At 39.0% G+C, this 20,601-nt stretch overlaps 1 non-coding gene and 1 pseudogene across 1 annotated transcript; both read left to right on the top strand.

The window, feature by feature from the left end:
- LOC130850573 (U6 spliceosomal RNA) lies at window positions 1-105 on the top strand. The gene has a single exon (XR_009052942.1). It is a non-coding gene; the product is annotated as a U6 spliceosomal RNA (small nuclear RNA).
- Window positions 106-935: 830 nt separating this feature from the next.
- Window positions 936-1,900, top strand: LOC130847885 (heterogeneous nuclear ribonucleoprotein A1-like; annotated as a pseudogene).
- The last annotated feature ends 18,701 nt before the right edge of the window (window positions 1,901-20,601 follow it).

The following is a 20,601-nucleotide window of genomic DNA, read 5'->3' as shown; positions in this document are numbered from 1 at the left end:
GTGCTCCCTTTGCAGCACATATAGTAAAACTGGAATGATACTGAGGAGATTAGCATGGTCCCTTGCAAGGATCCCATGCAAATTTGTGAAGTGTTCTATATTTTTAAAAACAAAAAAGCAAACTCATAGATACAGAGAACAGATGGGTGGTTGCTGGGATTGGGGGTGGGGGGCAAGCAAGATGGGGGGGGAGGTCAAAAGGTAAAACTTCCAGTTATGAAATGAATAAGTCCTAAGGATGTAATGTACAGCATGGTGACTATAGTTAATAATTCTGTATTGTACATTGACAAGACCCTAAGAGAGCAGATCTTAAAAGTTCTCATCATGAGAAAAAGAAATTTGTAACTATGTGTGGTGATGGCTATTAACTAGACTTGTGTTGATCATTTTGCAATACATACAAATATTGAATCATTATGTCTTTTTTATATAAATTTATTTATTTATTTATTTAATTGGCTGTGTTGGGTCTTCCTTGTTGCACATGGGCATTTTTCTAGTTGTGGCAAGCAGCGGCTACTCTGCATTGTGGTGTGCAGGCTCCTCATTGTGGTGGCTTCTCTTATTGCAGAGCACAGGCTCTGGGCATGTGGGCTTCAGTAGTTGTGGCACATGGGCTCAATATTTGTGGCTCACGGGCTCTAGAGCACAGGTTCAATAGTTGTGGTCCATGGGCTTAGTTGCTCTGTGGCATGTGGTATCTTCCTGGGGCAGGGAACCATGTCCCCTGCATTGGCAGGTGGATTCTTAATGACTGCGCCACCTGGGAAGTCCAAAATCATTATGTCTTACACCTGAAACTAATATAATGTTATATGTCAATTATATCACTATAAAAAATAGAGAAAATTAAAAAATAAAAGAAATATGGCTTTTCTGCCATGGACACTGCCGAGTAAGCATTGATGACATCTCAAGCTTCCGCTACTGTCATGTCTAAGTCAGAGTCTCCCAAAGAGCCCAAACAGCTGCAGAAGCACATCATCGGAGGTCTGAGCTTTGAAACAACAGATGAGAGTCTGAGGAGCCATCTTGAGCAACGGGGAACACTCACAGATGTGTGGTAATGCGGGATCCGAACACCAAGCACACCAGAGGCTTCGGGTGTGTCACCTATGCCACCGTGGAGGAGGTGGATGTGGCCATGAGTGCAAGGCCACACAAGGGGGATGGAAGAGTTGTGGAACCAAAGAGGGCTGTCTCAAGAGCAGATTCTCAAAGACCTGGTGCCGACTTAACGGTGAAGAAGATTTTAGTTGGTGGCATTAAAGAAGACACTGAAGAACATCACCTAAGAGATTATTTAGAACAGTGTGGGGAAACTGAAGTGATTGAAATCATGACCGACCGAGGCTGTGGCAAAAAGAGAGGCACTGCTTTCACAGCTTTAGATGACCATGACTCCTTAGACAAGCCTGTCGTTCAGATATACCACACTGTGAATGGCCACAACTGTGAAGTAAGGAAAGCCCTATCTAAGCAAGAGATGGCTAGAGCTTCATTGAGTCAAAGAGGTCTAAGTGACGCTGGATATTTTGGTGGTGGTTGTGGCGGTGGTTTTGGTGGGAATGACAACTTGGGTGGTGAAGAAAACATCAGTGGTCCAGGTGGCTTTGGTGGCAGCTGTGGTGGTAGTAGTGGATATGGTGGCAGTGGGGATGGCTATCATGGATTTGGTAATGATGGAAGCAATTTTGGAGGTGATGGAAGCTACAATGATATTGGCAATTACAACTATCAATCTTCAAATTTTGGACCCATGGAAGGAGGAAACTTTGGAGGCAGACATTCTGGCCTCTATGGTGGTGGAGGCCAATACTTTGCCAAACCACGAAACCAAGGTGGCTATGGCGGTTCCAGTGGCAGCACTAGCTATGACAGTGGCAGAAGGTTTTAATTACTGCCAGGAAACAAAGCTTAGCAAGAGAGGAGAGCCAGAGGAGTGACAGGGAAGCTACAGCTTACAACAGATTACAACAGTGAGCTCAGCCAAGCACCGCAGTGGCAGGGCCTGGCTGCTACAAAGACCTGTTTGAGACAATACTCATGTGTTTGGACAAAAAAAACTCGAGGACTGTATTCGTGACTAATTGTATAACAGGCTATTTCACTTTCTGTTCTATGGAAAGTGTAAAGCATTCCAACAAAGGGTTTTAATGTAGATTTTTTTTTTTGCACCCATGCTGTTGATTGCTAAGTGTAATAGTCGACCATGATGCTGAATAAATGTGTCTTTTTTTAAATGTGCTGTGTAAAGTTAGTCTACTCTGAAGCCATTTTGGTAAATTATCCCCACAATGTGAAGTTAGAATTCTTTCAGGGTGATGCCAGGTTCCATTTGAAATTTATTTACAACCTGCTTTGGTGGAGAAGCTATCGTCTTCAGAAACCGTGGTGTAGTTGAACTGACAGTTACTGTGTTGTGGCCTGGAGTTCACCTTTAAAAGGGTCACCCAAGCAAAGTCATGGAGTTATTTTGGTTATTAATATGACTGTTGGCACATCCTATGCAATATATCTAAATTGAATTATGGTACCAGATAAAGTTACAGATGGGAATGAAGCTTGTGTATCATCCATTATCATGTATAATCAATAAACGATTTAATATCTTCTTGAAAAAAAAAGAGAAATATGGATGATAGCAGTGTGGACAGCAGATAACCATCTAGGTTGTGTGTGTGTGTGTGTTAATTATAAATTACAAACTTGAATATTCTCCATGTGTTTGACTAGCGTGGGACAATTTTCTGATCTGTAATTTGCCAGTTTAGACATCCTACCTACCCAGGGGTATGGTACTAGATGGTCTTTGCCTTTCACAGTCGGTATACAACTTGTGGTGGCAACTTGGTATGTACACAATCTGTTCCAACCACCATCTGGTGAGTCTTTACATACTTCAGAACCTAAAAAGCTTTAGATTTCCCAGACTCCCTAGCGACTTAGCAAGTTATTTAATTTCCACCAATCAGATGCAATCCCTCAAGCAGAATTAAAACCGAGTAACCTGGAAAAAGAAGTGCCTCAAGCCTGAGGCTTCAATTTTGCTGCTGGGAATCTAGCAGATGAGGTATTCTGGAGCCAAAAATTCCACCGATGGGGACTCTTTGATTACCCAGACTCTTTCAGATAAATGTCGTGTTTCCTCGGGGTGTCCAGTTTTGTGCTGTAGAGTCTTTCCTAGAGTCCCAGCCTAGAGCCTGCTTCTCCATCCCTTTCAATGATTTGGTAAGCACACATCTCACTGCATTCAATCTTTACTGTTTAAAATACCGAGGATGATTAAAACCTAAACTATATAGCTCGACTCTTTCCTAGTAGTTATCTTGTAAGGATATGTATTTTTATTGAGCTATTTTTTTGGGGGGGTACACCAAGTTCAATTATCTGTTTTTATATACATATCCCCATATTCCCTCCCTTCCTTGACTGCTCCCCTCCTCGAGTCCCCCCCACCCTCCCCGCCCCAGTCCTCTAAGGCATCTTCCATCCTCGAGTTGGACTCCCTTTGTTATACAACAACTTCCCACTGACTATCTATTTTACAGTTGGTAGTATATATATGTCTGTGCTACTCTCTCGCTTCGTCTCAGTTTCCCTTTCACCCCCCACCCCCTCCCATACCTCGAGTTCTCCAGTCCATTCTCTGTATCTGAGTCCTTGTTCTTGTCACTGAGTTCATCAGTACCATTTTTAGATTCCGTATATGTGAGTTAGCATACAATATTTGTCTTTCTCTTTCTGACTTACTTCACTCTGTATGACAGACTCTAGGTCTATCCACCTCATGACATATAGCTCCATCTCATCCCTTTTTATAGCTGAGTAATATTCCATTGTATATATATATGCCACATCTTCTGTATCCATTCATTTGTTGATGGGCTTTTAGGTTGCTTCCATGTCCTGGCTATTGTAAATAGTGCTGCAATAAACATGATGGTACAAGTTTCTTTTGGGATTATGGTTTTCTTTGGGTATATGCCCAGGAGTGGGATTATTGGATCATATGGTAGTTCTATTTGTAGTTTTTTAAGGAACCTCCAAATTGTTTTCCATAGTGGCTGTACCAACTTACAGTCCCACCAACAGTGCAAGAGAGTTCCCTTTTCTCCACACCCTCTCCAACATTTGTGGTTTCCAGATTTTGTGATGATGGCCATTCTGACTGGTGTGAGGTGATACCTCATTGTGGCTTTGACTTGCATTTCTCTGATGATTAGTGATGTTGAGCATCTTTTCCTGTGTTTGTTGGCCATCTGTATGTCTTCTTTGGAGAAATGTCTATTTAGCTCTTCTGCCCATTTGTGGATTGGGTTATTTGCTTTTTTGGTATTAAGCTTCATGAGCTGCTTGTATATTTTGGAGGTTAATCCTTTGTCCATTGTTTCATAGGCAATTATTTTTTCCCCTTCTGAGGGCTGCCTTTTAGTCTTGTTTATGGTTTCTTTCGCTGTGCAAAAGCTTGTAAGTTTCATGAGGTCCCATTTGTTTATTCTTGATTTTATTTCTATGATTCTGGGAGGTGGGTCAAAAAGGATCTTGCTTTGATGTATGTCATAGAGTGTTCTGCCTATGTTTTCCTCTAGGAGTTTTATAGTGTCTGGCTTTACATGTAGGTCTTTAATCCATTTGGAGTTTATTTTTGTGTATGGTGTTAGGAAGTGTTCTAATTTCATTCTTTTACATGTTGCTGTCCAATTTTATTGAGCTATTTAGCCCAGCAACACATCATCTAAAAAGGCTTTCCTGACCACCCTTCCCATGCCAGGACAAGTAACCACACTGTCCCCCATGCTCCCTCTGTACGTATAACTTGCATATAACTCCATCATAGCATCTGTAACATTGTAGTGCTCAGGTACACTCTGACCTCTTTGGAGAAAGAAGCTATTTCTGTTAGCTAAGTGTCTAGAGATTTCAAAAACATCAAATTAATCCATTAATCATTTAATTCACAGCCATTCTTTCAGGGCCAGCTCACCTCCACTGTAAAGGCCTTACCTGACTCTTATTGCCCCTCTGTCCTCAACTATGATAACATCGCTCTCAAGGGACAGTCTCACATTGGACTTCATTATTAGGGAAACACTCCTGGCCTGTGTGTGTGTTTTCTTTTTCTTTCTTTCCAACCATTAAAGTACTTTTACTAAGTCATCAGATGAGCACTTTCTAAGGGAAAAATAGTTTATGTGTGGTTCGGATGCTAAATATTGACTCAGCGTCATTGGCCTGTGTGTTTTATCCCCCAAGTCAATGCTGACCTCATTGATTCCAGAGACCATGCCTAATATATCTTTGAATATCTCATAAATTTGCCATAATGAATGGGTGACACTCAGAAAAAAAATCATCTGGAGAAGTACAGGTTAAATACCCTAATGGAGGGGCTTTCCTGGTGGCACAATGGTTAAGAATCCACCTGCCAATGCAGAGAACACAGCTTCGATACCTGGGCCAGGAAGATCCCACATGCCGCAGAGCAACTAAGCCTGTGCACCACAACTACTGAGCCTGCACTCTAGAGCCCACAAGCCACAACTACTGACCCCACATGCCACAACTACTGAAGCCCGCATGCCTAGAGCCCAGGCTCTGCAACAAGAGAAGCCACCACAATGAAGAGTAGTTCCTGCTTGCTGCAACTAGAGAAAGCCTGGGCACAGCAACAAGGTCCCAATGCAGCCAAAAATAAATAAATAAAATAAAATTGATTAATTTTAAAAAAAGACTGTGCTTCTACCGCAGAGGGCACAGTTCGATCCTTGAAAAAAAAAAATAACCTAGTGGAAGAAACTGAACGCACCAATCAAAGCACAGAAATACTCCAAAGACTAACACAGACCATATAAAATACTGTCTTTCCTAGTTGTCTACCATTGCTCTTCATTAAACACATAGGAAGGGACTTACTAAGTGGCACAGTGGTTGAGAGTCCACCTGCTATTGCAGGGGACATAGGTTCAATCCCTGCTCCAGGAAGATCCCACATGCCACGGAGCAGCTGGGCCCGTGTGCCACAGCTGTTGAGCCTGTGCTCTGGAACCTGTGAGCCGTGGCTGTTGAGCCCCTGTGCTGCAACTATGAAGCCCGCGCACCTGGAGTCTGTGCTCCACAACAGGAGAAGTTGCTGTTGTGAGGAGCCCTTGCACCACAATGAAGAGGGACCCCCACTCGCTGCAACTGGAGAGGGCCAATGTGCAGCAGCAGGAACACAACACAGTCAATAAATTAATTAATTAATTTAAAAAAAAACACATAGGAAGATGCACTATCCTCAGGGCCTAACATTCAATTCTTCTTTCATGACTGTCTTTCAGGATTCCCTGCCTCTTTGTCATCCTTGCTTTCCATGATCCCAGGATGGGGAAGCCCCCAGCTATGCACAGAAAGAGACTTCCTTTATCCTTAGTAACTAGGTGCTTCTGGTTCAGTAACAACCTCTGGATAGAGAAAGTCTGAGTTTCCTAGAAGTAACTTCCTAGCAATGTACATTACCACTCTATTTACACATTTCTAAGATGAAACTCTAGGCAATATCATGTTATTCACACTTCATGGGATACTTGGGGATATTATTTTTATTATTGAAAGAAAGAATGTAAGGAAGGAAGGAAAGAAGGAAGGAAGGAAGGGAGAGGAAGGAAGGAAGAAAAGAAAGAGAGAAAGAAAGGTGGGAGAGAGGGAAGGAGGGAAGATGAAATGGAGGCCAGGTCGAAGGCACTTTCTCTACTGCCTTTCTTTAGAGAAAGCATAAAGTATATTCTATTCATAATGTAATGTAATGAGTTACTTCTGCTCCAGTTGCAATGATCCTACAAGCCTTGGTGATACTGATCAATAATTCATTCATTCAATAATTATTTATTATCTTCTGTCTGTGGCAACATGGAACATACTGGGAATGCAGCAGAGAATGAATGGAGAAGACCTTTGCCCTCATGGAGTTTACAATCTAAAGGGAAAGATACAGAGTAAACAAAGATAATTACATTTCAAGATGGAATCTCTGTAAATGGTTGATCAGTTGTATTAAGGTGAAGGATGGTGTCAGATGCTATTAAGAGGAGTTGAGCACAAACCACCCATTCTCCTTGCTTGGCACTGCAATAAACCTTTCTCTGCTTAAAAAAAAAAAAATGCTATTAAGAAACAGGCCTATATGTGATGCCTCCCTGTGAGTCCTAGGAGGAAGCAGTGGCTCTAAATTCTAACCAGGATCCCCTAATATATAGATAAGTAAGGAAATAAAAGATGCAGTGAAAAGAATCTTTACCTACTTTATATTTTTGTGTCAATCTGCTAATAAATTAAATTCTGCTGTTAAAACAACAGAAAAGATGATTATAGACTGTGATAATTGCTGTAAAGGCAATCAACATGGTAACACAATGGGAAATCAATGAGTGGGGAATATCTATTTTAGATAAGACTGAGTATGTAAACATTGCACTGGAGTTTCCCCCATTGTTAACAGTACTAAAGTACATTTGTCATAACTAATTAACCAATATTGACACATTCTTACAAACTAAAGTTCATATTTTATTCAGATTATTTTTAACCTAATATCCTTTTTCTGTTCAAGGATCCAGGATACCACATAACATTCAGTTGTCACGTCTCTTTAGGTTCTTCTTGGCTGTGAGTTTCTTAAACTTTCCTTGTTTTTAATAACCTTGACAGTTTTGAGAATTTCTGGACAGGTATTTTGTAGAATGTCCTTCAAACTGAATTTGTCTTACAGTTAGACAAGGGGTTATGAGTTTTGGGAAGAAAGACACAGAAGCAAAACATCATTCTCATCACATCCTGTCAAGGGTACATACTGAAAAGATGATTTCACTACTGATATTTGACTTTGATCTCCTGACAGAGGTGGTGTTTGTCAGGTTCTCCAGTGTAAACTGCCCCTTTTTTCTCCCTTTCCATATTGTATTCTTTGGAAGGAAGTCATCATATTCAGTTCACATTTAAGGAATAGGGACTTATTCTCCTCCAGATTGAGAGAGAAGTTATCAACTATGTGGAATTCTACTGCATGGGAGATTTGTCCATTCTCCCCCTTTAATTTTATTCAATTATATACTTACATTAGCATCTAATCATGAATATTTATATTGTACTTTAGGTCATAATCCATGTATTGCTTTATTTTTTTACACTGTGAGGTTTTTTTTTATTTATTACAGGTTAAGAAGAGGGGGAAGATAAAAGAAAGGAAGGAATGGAGCAATGGGAATGGTAGGAAGCAAGAAAAGAAAAGAGACAGATAATAATCAAGAGACTTCTTTTCTTGGCTCTGTCTTTTGAGCATACATCCATTTCAGAGAAGAGATGCAGGTCAAAAATTAGACTAAGTATTCCGGCGCTGAGTTCCTCCCCTCTCTCTTCTGATTTCATCCCATATCCAACATCAGATATAGTATGAGACCTTGAGACCTAAAGATGGAAAAAGACATGCTTTTGTCCTTAAGGAGCTTATAGTCCAGAGCAGGCAACAAACATGATGACAAACCCACCATGATTTGATGCTACAAAACTGAAACATGCATGAAGTACTATGAGAGGCATGGTGGGGAGTGAATTACAGCCTGGCCTTCATAGAAGATGTGGCATTGGAGCAGCTGAGGACGGATGAGCTGGAGTTTTCTAGGAAAATAATTGGAGAAGCACACTCCAGAGAGACAGACTGACATTTGGACTGTAGTGAGGAACTAATAGAATTGTTTATTTTACCATTAGGGGAAAAAGTGTACTTATTTTCCCAAGGCATCAAGATTATGAGGAATAATATAACCAGAATACTAGGGCTTTGTAAGACATGAGAAAGAGGGAAAAGAATGGAAACTTTGCAGTCCTAAAAATGAGTTGTGCCAATGCATGAAGCAAGAAAATATTTCTGGGGACTTCCTAGGTGGTGCAGTGGTTAACAATCTGCCTGCCAGTGCAAGGGACACAGGTTCGAGCCCTGCTCCAGGAAGATCCCACACACCGCAGAGCAACTAAGCCCATCTGCCACAACTATTGAGCCCGTGTGCCGCAACTACTGAAGGTCATGAGCCTAGAGCCCATGCTCTGCAACAAGAGAAGCGACCACAATGTGAAGCCCATGCACCACAATGAAGAGTAGCCCCCACTTGGCATAACCAGAGAAAGCCCGCACACAGCAATGAAGACCCAACCCAGCCAATAAAAAAATAAGATTAAATAAATAAATAAATTTATTTTTTAAAAAAAATGAAAATATCTCTGAACTATTGACCCCAATATTTGAGAACTGGCATCCTTTATCTAGATGTGTGCTGAATCTTCGTTTCCAGTTATTATCAGGGTTCTCACTGTCAGAGTTAATTTAATACAAATTCAACTTTATTCTTGAGTCTGATGATTATGCCTTAAGGTCACACAGGGTCATCTGAGAATTGTTATAACATGCCCACATATATATCCCTAAAGGTTTTAACTTCGTTTAATAAGGCCCAGGGTAATGAATTCAGGGAGTGGATAATTACTGAGCTGAAGCCCTGGTCTCCTGACAAATCTCTTGCGCCAATGTCAACATTCAAAAATCCAGCTTCCATTTCTGGTTCTTGTCCAGGTTTTGAAACTAATTGTTTCTTTTGTTTACTTTTTTTTTTTAATACCCATGGCCTTTGGTTATTCCCTTCACCAGCTTCATTCATTAAGATGAGTGAAAGGCAATGCTGTACTTTCAGGTGACTCACCCCTTGACCGTCAAAGTAGAGACTTTGCATGTGTACAGTACTTTTCCATATGCAAAGCTCTGCCAAGAATATTATCATTTTTATCCTCTTAACAGAATCCCTATGAAGCGGACATTACAATACACATTTGTCAAATTGAGAAATAGAGCATCAAGGCACTTAAGGGATTTTGCCCAAGGTCTACAACTAGTAAGAGGTCTACAATTTGCCCAAGGTCTCTACAACTAGCAAGAGACAGGAGCAGAACGTCAACTTAAATGTTCTGATTAAGTCCAGCTCACATCGAAGTCAGCATACAAGTTCGAAAATGATGTTTCAGTATATTGTGTGGTTCTAACTATGAAATTCCATGATCTACTCTGTCATCTGCTTTATGAAAACGTGGATTCCACATTTTAATTGGTCCATGTCCTCTCACCAGAATTACACAGATTTGTATGAATATTAACTCAGCAGACAGTAAACAAATCATCTTAATGACTGTAAACAAATGCTGGCATTTTGCCATCTATTGCCTGTCATAGATTAAGGACCCTTGAAGACAATCTAACCCAACCTCCTAATTTTCACACACACACACACACACACACACACACACACACACAAGTGGGAAGGACTCCCAGAATGCTACAAGACTAGGTAGTGACAACACCAGACCTAGAACTCAAGCCAACCAGGTATAGATGAAAGAAGGGAAGCCAGGAGTTGAGGACTGCTGAAGCTGAGTGGTGGGCACCCGGGGGTTCATTGAACTCTTCTTGCCACTTGGGTATTTTGACATTACCCACAATAAAGAGGTGTTTTGTTTTGTTTGTTTGTTTTTGGCACACGGGCTTAGTTGCTCCGTGGCATATGGGATCTTCCTGGAGCAGGGATCGAACCTGTGTCCCCTGCATTGGCAGGCAGATTCTTAACCACTGCGCCACCTAGGAAGCCCCAATAAAGAGGTTTTTTTACAGAAAACTTCTCACCATGTTGCAGGGAAAAGTGGGGGCGCGAGAGGATGGTCATGTCCCAGGCGAGTCCTGGGACAGCTGCCAAGTATGGATTCTCGGCTTCACACAGGAAAGAATTCAAGAGTGAGCCACAGGAAAGTGAAAGGTTTATTAATGGAGATACACACTCCAGAGACAGAGTGTGGGCCATTTCAGAAGGCGACAGGCCCTGAAATAAGGGGTGGTTAGTTTTTATGGGCTAGGTAATCTCGTAAGCGAATGAGTGGGAGGATGATTCCAACTATTTTGGGGAAGGGGTGGCGATTTCCAGGAATTGGGTCACCGACCACTCTTTGGCCTTTTAAAGTCATTCTCCGAACTGTCATGGTACCTGTGGGTGTATCATTTAGCTTATGCTAATGTATTACAATGAGCATATAGTGAGGCTCAAGGTCTAGTGGAAGTTGACTCATCCGCCATCTTGGACCTAGTTGGTTCTAACCAGTTTGTGTTGTGTCCTCAACGGCCATGTCATTCTTTTAAAGGTTGTGCCCTGCCCCCTTTCTGTCTCAATCATGTGATTGTAAAAGTGTGTCATAGATTTAGATTGTGGTTCTCAATTCTTTACTCTCTCCCTCTGCCATGTAACCCGGCCGTACCCTAGAGGGGGCAGAGTAAATTGGTGGACTCCACTGACGTCGGTCTTGGTCGTGTGACTGTCTCTGACCAATGGAATGTTAGCACAGATTTCAGACATGCTTGCTTGGTGTAACTAAAGCCCTTACCTTCCTGTATCACGATGAGAAAACTGTGCCCCAGAAAGCATGACCCTTCAGTTTGGTCCCAAAACAAGACATGTGCAGAATATCTAAACAGTCTGAAGCCTGAAGCCAAGTCTATTCAACCTGCAGCCTGAACCAGAGCTGCCTGAGCTAGCACACAATCACGTGCACAAAATTTGTTAAGTAAATAAATAAATTCATGCTTGTAAGTCACTAGATTTGGGATTGGTTTGCTACACAACATCTTTGCAGCAATAGCTGATTAATGCAGAATCAAACCATTCTCCCAAACTGAACATTTTAGATATTTCCAGTTTTTTTTTTAAATAATACAAGTAGTGGACATGGTTTTTTACATAAAACTGCTCTACTATTTCTGATCATTAAGTTCAGATATGATGCTATGATGCTGATTATATGGGTAGGTTGAGAAAGTTTTATTTGTGGAAATTTTTCTAAGAAGGAAAATTATGAAAAGAATTAGAACAAACTCATTCTTTGTTTCTTGATGTCAGAAATATTGTAAATATAATTTTTGGTTTCTCTCTTGACATTCAAAAAGATTCTTGCCTGTTTCTCACAGAACTTGCTAAAACTAGCTCATCTGTTATCTTTCTCAAATTCTGTTTCTTTCTTCCCAAATTCCAAGAACAAAGTACAGAGGCCTGATAGTGTAGTAGCAGCATCCAATGTTGAGGTGGATGGGCTTCATTGCAAATAAAAGGGCTCTTTAGTTTGATTTCCTAGAGATTGATCTATCTTAATGGATATATGTCTTATGTTCAGTTTACAAAATCTGTAACTAAATCAGTGAATCCCAGCTAGATCCATTCTTCACCTGGAAAACTCAGGAATATGTGGCTAACTGCTAAATGGACCAAAAGGTATTATAGTATCTATGGGCAATGGAGCCCAGTGTCCAATGTTGCACAACTTGTGAATAATTCTTTGGAAAAAAACTCTGTGACCTTCTCTGAGTCATCACTCTGCTGAGAATTCTAATTGTTCTCATGAAAATTCCAACTATGTTCTGTTACTGTATCTAAAATAAGAAGGGAGTAAAGTAGGGAGAAGGGAAGGAGAAGAGGGAAGGAAAAGAGGAAAAAGGAGGGGAAAGGAGATAAGGAGGAGTTGTTCCTTGAGGTCAGGGAAATTATATATATTCTTTCAATGCTTAATACAATAGTTGCTAGAGAATAAGGAGAGGGAAGAGAATGAGGAGTGAGGATGAGGGGGTAAGGGAAGAGGAAGAGATGAAGCAAAGGAAGGGAAAGTTGAAGAAGGTGCTATTCCTGGAGGTTAGAGTTAGGGTTAGGGGCCAAACTCTGTGTGTGTGTGTGTGTGTGTGTGTGTGTGTGTGTGTGTGATCTATAATATCAAACACGTAATTTCTAGACAAAAAATGTTAAATCACAGAAGACAGAAGATTCTGTCTGGCTTCTCACTTATTCCAATTAATAATATGAACCTGGAACCAAGCTGGTTCCTCTGTGATGCTACTTTACAACAGAGATCCTCAAAGTGCAGTTTCCAAGGCTAGCAGCATCCCCATCACCTGGAAACCTGTTACAAATGCAAATTCTCAGGCCTCACCCCAGACCTAGTTAATCAGAAACTGGAGAAGATGGGGTCCAGCAACCCAACTTTCAACAAGCCTTCCATATGATTCTGATACATAATGAAGTTTAAGATCCACTGCTCTAGAAAGTGGTCCAGCTGGGACATGATCAACATTCACAGATATCCCCAAATTTTTACCATCTGTCCCCCATCCTCACTCTCTTCCGGGAGACTAGAGCTGGCATGGTTACTATCACCATAGGTCTCAGTAATTTCTCTGGTTATTAGAGTCTAAGAATGGGAAATTCTCTCATCACCACCACCCCTTTATGTTGTGGTTTCAATGCCAGTTCCATTTTCAGTGATAAGTGATATTTCAAAGTGAAAGTGTGATATTCAGATACATTCCACAAGGGTTCCATTCAGTGGCCAGTCTGGCACCTTAAAAGTGATTTCTCTCTTAGTTCAGATCTCAGAGTCTTTAGTATGCTGTTTGTAATAACTTGCACTCATATGTGGCTCAGGGGTGAGCCCAGGAGTTCATAAACAACGTCATCAGGTCATATTCCTAAGCTCCTCCCTCACCAAAATCTCCCTGGTACTTTCCAGTTCCCTAAGATTCTCCTATTTGGTCAGAAAGCTGAGGCTTTATTTACCCTATGCTGAAGGGAGTTTCCCTTGACAGTGTCGACTTAAAAAATAAATGCACAATGTGAGAGTTGCGAGTTTAGTTTTTTGGAGGGCAAAATTAGAACTGCAGCCCGGGAGACTGCAGATAGCTCTGAGAAACTGTTCCAAAGAGGCAGACGGGAAGTTCAGTATATATGTGGTTTTGGTGAAAGGGAAAAACATGCAATCAACACATATTGTTTACAGAAGGTTACTGCTAGTCACAAGGAGCAGTCATCACCATGAAGGATTTTAGTGTTTTTCTGCATATGAGGAGATACAAGAATTGGGCCCATAAAGTTGGGTCCTGAAAATATCTATCTAAAGCCCTGTTCTGCCAGTTTTTCACAGAGCACAGAGTGCCTCATTTCAGCTCTCCACCCTGAACACCTTTCAGGGGAGAAATGACAGTCAGCAGCTGCAGCAGCACATAATTTAATCTTTGTAGAGGTAGATGGCAAGTGCCAATGGTGAATACCAATTGTAGTTGACAACAGCACCCAAGTCTGAGTCCAAGCAGCAGGAAGACGGGGAAAGAAAAAATCAAAAGGAGTTCACCCTACCTTCTAGGACAACAGGTCCTTTGATTGGAGAAGAACGTACCCTCCCTCAGACTTTTAGGTGCCTGTGGGTCCCACTGATGCCATTGTCACCACCAATAGCTCCCTTCTCACTCTCCAAGTCTGGGTCGGATGGTTTCCCTTGGAGCCCTGTCTATCCACTTCTGAGTATCAGGTTGCCTTGAGTCCAGCCCAGGAAACACTAAAGAGGGAACAAAATGGGGTAAATCAACCACCAGTTCAGTGATACTTAATTCTGGTCTTCTTCCCCAAAATGCCTGCAACTATTTACTTTTTCAGAGTCCTCAAATGACTGCTCCTTGCTTTCTGTGCAAGTTTTATAGCTGCATTCCATGCAAGGGAGAGGGTAGATGATACTCACTTTATTTTGCCCAGAACCAATCTAGATATTCTTTATTTGTTGAACTAAAAGCTATCTCTCTATGATTTCTCCTCTTCAATTTTTGTTTTACATCCTGGGGTCTCACAAAATAAGCTTATTTTTCTTCTCCCTAAAAATCCCTAAAGCTTCAATTTTCCTGTTCTCAAAGCTCAAATTAAAAGTGTAATGGTTTTATAAAACTTAGATTTCTTATTTTATGGTAAACAAAGTCAAACCACAGATTAACTTGGTAGGTGCAACTTGTGGGGTATTCAACTTCAGTTGGATCTCCATTTGAAATTGAAAAGTAGACACCACACAGTTTCTGTTCTATCATAAGATATATCAGGATTGGCAGAACGCCTACATTTGGAGATAATTTTTGTGTGTCCCCTCCCCCCAAAAAACCTGCTTCTTATCTTGGTTTCAAGATGAACCCCAAGAACATCCACTGTGGTCTCAGTCTTACTTCACATAAGTTCTGCAGCAGCTCTGATCTCTGATTCCTGGTCTCCTGGAGAAAAAGATAGTTTGCATTCTTTATGGCTTTTGGCAACTTTCTATTGACCTTACATTGACTTTTCTCTCTACTGAAAGCTTCAATGCCTCTGAGCTCCAGAAAATCCAGTTCTAAACCCTGGTCTATTCAATTTGCCTGAAACATATGTACTAACTATTTTTTTTTAAGTTGTTCTAATTTTTACTATAATTTGACATGTTCATCTTTGGCTCTTCTACAGCATCTACACGTAATCTCCCTAGGTTTTCTATTGTTTCTTATGCTCTCATTAACTGATGACATTTTCCCATGAAGTTGACTTTTTTAAAAATCTCTCCTCTCACTAAGAGCCGTTCTGTTTCAAAGTTCTTCTTTGAGGGACAGTTCCTCGAAGTTCCTATTTATTGTCTCCAGTTCTCAGGTCAGTTGCAAACTTAAAGTGAAGTAAGTCAGAAAGAGGAAAACGAATACCATATGCTAACGCATATATATGTAATCTAAAAAAATGGTACTGATGAACCCAGTGGCAGGGCAAGAATAAAGACACAGATGTAGAGAATGGACTTGAGGACATGGTGGGAGGTAGGGGGAAGCTGGAATGAACTGAGAGAGTAGCATTGACATATATACACACCAAATGTAAAATAGATGGCTAGTGAGAAGTTGCTGCATAACACAGGGAGATCAACTCGATGATTAGTGATGACCTAGAGGAGTGGGATAGGGAGGATGGGAGGGAGGCTCAAGAGGGAGGGGATATGGGGATATATGTATAAATACAGCTGATTCACTTTGCTGTACAGCAGAAACTGGCACAACAGTGTAAAGAAATTATACTCCAATAAGACCTGAAAAAAATGCTAATATATCATCTAGCACAAAGAAAACACTCAAAACAAATATTTGTTGAACAAAAATCTACTGTGGGTCTCATGAATGATCAAGGTTTTCCTGTCTAAAGTAGCTCTCCCCATATCGCCAGACCTTCTTTGATGTCTCATTGTTTATATGCCCAAGAAGACTGATTTAAATTAACTCAACAAATATTAGCTACAAGTGTGGAATTTAAAAAAAAAAAAAAGCTCACCATTGTATTGGACTTTAATCAGATGTGTAGTCTAATAATTTTTTAAGTATATGACTACCTATAAGACAGAATGCCATAACAAAGGTTTACGTTAGTTTAAAGAAAAGTCTGTTCCTTTGTCTGTCAATTCTATCTCAATAAAAGTTCTTTAAAAAAAAGAAAGAAAAGCCTGTTCCTAATTATGCTATTAGGAATGACTTTACAGAGAAAATACCTCTTTAAGTAAGAATTTTAGGATAGTTTGGAGTTTGACCGGAAGTGATCATGGGGTATGTTCTAGTAGGAACAAAGGCATGGAGGTGGGAAAGAACAGGACCTGTTTAGGAAATAGCTTGTTAGAATGCAGAGCAAAATTGGAATTCTACTGGAAAATCTAACTGAATTTAAGAAGCAAGAAAATGGTCTTGAATTGCAAGTAGGGATTTTGTCTTTAAACGATAGGATAAGAGTGAGCCACCAAGCAGAAAAATAACCTAAACAATTAATATTTAATCTATAATAAGTCATAATATGCAGAGATTTTATAAGTGGATAATAAAAGATATTACTTATTGAGGACCTACCATAAGGGAGTTGGGTTTTTTTTTCTTTTTTTTGTCTACCAAAAAGAGCTTACTCCAGATAAAAATAAGTTTAGTGGAGCCAATATGTGACAACTGTACAAATTTGAATGGAATACATAATAGATTGAAATAGAAGGTCCTCTACAACATTCTAGACCATTCTATAGTAAACAACATAGCAAAACTCTCTTTGATACCACTGAATGTTTCTATCAGCCAAGAGATATAGCAACTATTTTTCAATTAACAAAATCCTGGAACCTATTGAAGACACATTTCCCAAATATAAATTCAGAGCTATTGTCAAATACGTAATAGAAAAGGTGTTTGCTGTCCTGCCTCTAAAACACAGTAAAACTTGCTGATGACATAAATAAGAATATAGTTTCTAGAATGCAAGCCAAAAATATACTTTAGGAAATATCTACTTTTAAATTAATTTTTCCAAGTTATAATTTGGCATAATATATACACATAATATACTTAATGTATATTAATTTTTTAGGCAATATGAGACAGGCACTATCACTCATTATACATAATGCCCTTGGAAGCAATTGAAGGGACAAAATAAGTTCTTTCAAAACAAACAAACCTGTGATATTACAAAATATATATGTACATTATTGATGCCCAGTAAATATTTCAGTCTTTGAACCTTATGGCAACTTTGCCAACCTAGAAAAGTTAAAAAAAAAAAAAAAAAAAGGGAGCAAACTCATTTTACCTGTGAATTGTGAATCCCACAATCAGTTAATCTCTTATCTAAAATGTAGTTTCAAGTCAACTTATTGTTTTTCTCTATTGGATACAGCAATATTATCTTTCAAAGAAAGATTTATACTACTAAGAGAACTTTGTGGTCTTTTCAGTACCCTAGTTGACTTGTGTAATTTAAAGAATTATGAAAAATTAACCACTGTAGTCTTATATAAAAATTTATGATTGAAATTGAGTGATAAACACAGTAAAGAATGTGATGCCAAAGTAAATTCAGTATATGAGGAATTAAAACCTTAAATACATTTCTAAACTCTTGTATGAAATTTGTCTTAATAGTGCAATACATTTACCATAATAATTTACTAGACACATTTTCAAATGCTATATAGTTCTCAGGATTTTTTAACTCTCAGTTTAACTTTGCCAATGTCAGTTAGTAGAGAGCATAGCTTCTCAAATTTAATATTTATTAAAAACGTAAGGTCTACAATAGTACATGAAAGAAGACTGTCAAATCTAGTGATGACTTCTATAAAAAAAGAAGACATTAGAACTAGTAAGCATTGAAATAATCATAAACATTTCCTTTCCATGAAAGCAAGATTTGTAAATATTTTAAAGACATTATTATATCCTAGTAACTTTGAGTACATATTTATTATAATTAAAAATTCAATTTTTCCATTATTCATGTTGAATGATTGTGATCTGTATACTTTATACAGAAGGAATTCATTTGTTCTGATTGTATTGAGAAATGAATAATTAGCTAGTTTAATTTTTTAACTTGAAACATCTTTTTCTAATTCAAAGATGCTTTATAAGCCAGGCGACCTTGGCAATGATCCCCTTCTAGGGGTTGTATGACCAAGAGAAACATGTAATGAAAAAGAAAGTTTTGCTTGAAAGAATTTTTAATAAAATTAAACCTACAGGGCTTAATATCAATAACAAGTAGTAACAACCATTATAGCCACAATAACAAATTAAAAGCAGCTTAATATAATAAAAGAAAAAAGACTTCAAGTTATGAAATCTGGGTTTCAGCTCTGTCTCAAGCACTGTACACTACTTAGCCTCACCCAGTTTCTACTAACTCATCTGTAAAACAGGAATGATAATCTCAACTTCACAAGATAGTGTTAGAATAAAAGAGTAATGTAAGAGTACCTAGAAAACATTACGTATTGTGATGTATGTATATTTTACATATATTTTAGATTATTTTTAAATGAGTATTTTTTTAAAACCAGCAAGAATTTGTTCACCTTTTTTTCCCCCAGCTTACTCCTTCTATAATAAAGGAAAATTTTTAAGCTCTTTATTGGAATACAATTGCTTTATATATAAAACTCTTAGAGCAAAACATAGGCAGAACACTCTATGACATACATCAAAGCAAGCCCCTTTTTGACCCACCTCCTAGAATAATAGAAATAAAATCAAGAATAAACTAATGGGACCTAATGAAACTTAAAAGCTTTTGCACAGCGAAAGAAACCATACACAAGACAAGAAGACAACCCTCAGAATGGGAGAAAGTACTTGCCAATGAAGCAACTGACAAAGGATTAATCTCCAAAATATATAAGCAGCTCATGCAGCTTAATAACAAAAAAAGAAATTTTTGAGACCCTTGAAAATAATGGTGGCATCCTGCTATGGTGGTAGTGATATCAAACCAGTTTTTGAGAGAAGAAACAGTGATGATTTCAGAAGTTGAAATACATACCCTAGAGTTGGGTCTACATAACTTCAGAACATCTGAAAAGCAATGAGATATTGTGTTAATCCAAAATTTTGCCTTCGTCATGTAAAATTTCAAAGGGCTTGCATCAAAATAATCAGGTGTTTGACCCAGTCTCTCAACCCTCTAGATAATTAGGTATCATATTATTTAATGTTTTTTTATTTATGAAACTGATGCTAGTGATCCTACTTTAGAAGAAAGATGATTCTGGTTGTTGCCTTCTGGCTTAATGACACTATCATTGAATATAACACCCTAGGAACTATTTTTTATAGCTTTTTCATTTTATTTATTTATTTATTTTATTGGAGTATAGGTGATTTGCAAAGTCGTGTTAGCTTCAGGTGTACCTAGGAATTATTTTTAAAACAATAGAAAAAGGGGATGACATCACCAAGGCAAAGTACCAATGAAAAGTAAGTCAAGTTGGCTCTTTAAAAGCTACCAAACAGTGGCTATTAAAGGCTTTTTGCTTTTCCTGCTTTGAATTTCTAAGGGCTATCAATCATTATTGGAGGTGTAAATTTACTTGTGGATTATGTGACACTTCCAAGTGACCAGGCTCTGAAGAGGGAATGCCTCACTCCAACTAAATGTGAGCAAAATGCAAAACTGCTGAAGAGGTACTTTGACAACAGAAATTCCTGAAGATGAGTCTGACTTCTAACCAGTATCAGAAGTGACAAGCTGTATTCCACAACCTGGCGCTTGTTTGTGGGCAGGGATCTAGGGACCCTGAGAGATTAGTCCCGAAGATCCCTGCAGGAGTTGTAAAGGCTTGAGGACTGAAGCAAATCTTTAGAAATTTTACTTGGGTTATAAGATAGGTTCATTCTTCTAGAGGAAGGTAAGTTCTCAGCCAAACCCAGCATCTCTCTTAGCTGCCTTTTAGGGTGTCAGATTCTTTACCTTTGTTCTTAAGATCCAACTATGAAGATACAGATTAAAGATACAGATTATACCATTCAGAGTTCTTTATAAAAAACAAAACGATCCTAATTATTCCTTAGAATAATAAAAATTATGTCTGTCTTTGGTTTTTGTAATATCTGCAAAAATCTGAAAGATGAGCAGCACTGCAGAATTTTGATCTAAGTTTTGACTTTCTATCCAGATAATCAGACTTATAGACCTGCTCTTTAGCATGGGACCTTGTTCTCACAATCTAGTGCAAGTGAAGATAGACAAAGGGAATCAAAAAAGGTTAACTGTACATTGAGCAATTTCCAATTTGGGTTCAGAGCAGAAAAACATCCTGATAACTTCAAAATGAAGAGCTCTGAGAGGTTATATATCTAGTTGTTACCGAGTCCAAGTTCACTCTGCTCACTGCACAACAGGCCAACAAATCGGAGAT

This window comes from Hippopotamus amphibius, chromosome 3, assembly GCF_030028045.1.
Source record: "Hippopotamus amphibius kiboko isolate mHipAmp2 chromosome 3, mHipAmp2.hap2, whole genome shotgun sequence".
NCBI lineage: Eukaryota > Metazoa > Chordata > Mammalia > Artiodactyla > Hippopotamidae > Hippopotamus > Hippopotamus amphibius.
Note: the sequence above shows the minus strand (reverse complement) of the source record. Positions and strands in the feature narration are given on the sequence as shown.